The sequence below is a fragment of the Aegilops tauschii genome, chromosome 2 (assembly GCF_002575655.3).
Source record: "Aegilops tauschii subsp. strangulata cultivar AL8/78 chromosome 2, Aet v6.0, whole genome shotgun sequence".
Taxonomy (NCBI): Eukaryota; Viridiplantae; Streptophyta; class Magnoliopsida; order Poales; family Poaceae; genus Aegilops; species Aegilops tauschii.
In genome coordinates this window covers 32,493,646-32,495,302 of record NC_053036.3, presented here as the reverse complement: position 1 = coordinate 32,495,302, position 1,657 = coordinate 32,493,646, and positions in this window count along the sequence as shown.

The window sequence follows — 1,657 nt, the reverse complement described above, 5'->3', positions numbered from 1 at the left end:
TCTACTACAGAAAGGTGTTTCATTCTCTAACCTGTCTAAGGCTCGAAGGTCGATACTGAGTTTCAACAATAGACTTAAAAAAAAATTGAGTTTCAACAATCTGTGACTCACGTGTCAGCATCTGAACCATGCTCTAGAAGATTTCTTATGAATCTGAACACCTGCGCAGGACCATTTCTATACACACAGAGAATATTGTTCGGATCGCCAATTTTAAATTGCAATGTTCGATTCAGCAGTATGTATCCCAGTGCTAAAACCCCCTGAAACCAGTCCAGTGGCACTTGAACATTTGCTACAGCGGCCATGAAAGTACCTCTTTCGACAGATCCCATGGCTCTAGAGGCTTGAAACACTTTGTCCACAAACGTATTGGTCCTCCTTGCTGGTTTTAGGGCGGGATGGTTTCTCATAAATTTCAGATAGTTCTGTATCTCCTCAGGTGAAGGCACAGGGACTGCTTGTAGGAGAGGTTTGGTCAACGATCTGTAAAGTGCCTGTATATACCTAGGGGGTAACTGATTTGCTGTGACAAAATGTCTGATGAGCAGGTTAGCAAGCCGTGCAAGGTCTAGAAGTAGGTTTGCATAGGAAGCAAGTTCATTTGGCTCTGTGTCGATGATAAACTCACCCCCACTGACTTGCAGGTGCTCATCATCAAAGTTCCCAGCCCAGCTCTTTCCGTTCTCATAGGCATTCAGCAAGATGTCAATAAAGCCCTGCCATAATCTCAGGCCTTCCATCGTGCAGACACGGAAATGGCATGTGTTATGGAACCTTGTAGTTGGATGGCCATCATCCAAGTACTATGGAGATACCACGGACAATTGGAGGTAGCAGCCTGTTGTTCCCTGGACAGAACACCCATGAAATCCAGGCCGATATTGACTGCACTATTGCCATGAGAATGAACAGACTACATTCACAAAGCTGTACCAGAAGAGTAGGCCACATGAGCTTCACCAACTGAGTTGTATTGTTCACACCTTCGCAAAAGACAAATGGAACAGTCAACAGGGAAATTCTGATGTAGCTGCATCCGAAGTCAGCTCTCCCAAAAAGCAAATATGCCCAAATCATCCACAACAATATCGGTGGTGCTTTCTTTACTGCTACCTGCTGCCTCTCGAGTATCGAGTGAAAAGAAGACCCAGCCTTTCTCACTACCCTTTGCGCTGTCTTGCAAATTCGCTCATATATATTTGAGTGGTTATGCTTGTTGAAGAAAACTGAGATGTACTTGCTTAATATATTCTAATTAATTATCTAGTTAAGGGTGGAATTATTATGAATATAGGGAGGTCAGTTTTTATTGCAGCCCCTGATCCGACCTTAGAAAGATCGCAACAATTGGTGAACATTAATAAGGCACATAATCGCCGAAGTTATCTCAACCTAGAATTTGTGATAAACACTGAACAACTGACGTGGCCCAGCTAGGGGCGAACCTCTTGGTGCTGGGGAAATATCAATATTTATATTAAACTCTTATACATTTTAATGTTGTTTTTGCCAAGTCATAATTATAACTAATATACTCATAGAGTGTTAAATTTTTTACATTTTCTTGAATGCGTTACACCCTAAAAAAATATTTCAACAAAATATTCTTGATTGCGACACAGTAATAAAGACAAAAAAAATCACAATGTCTTCT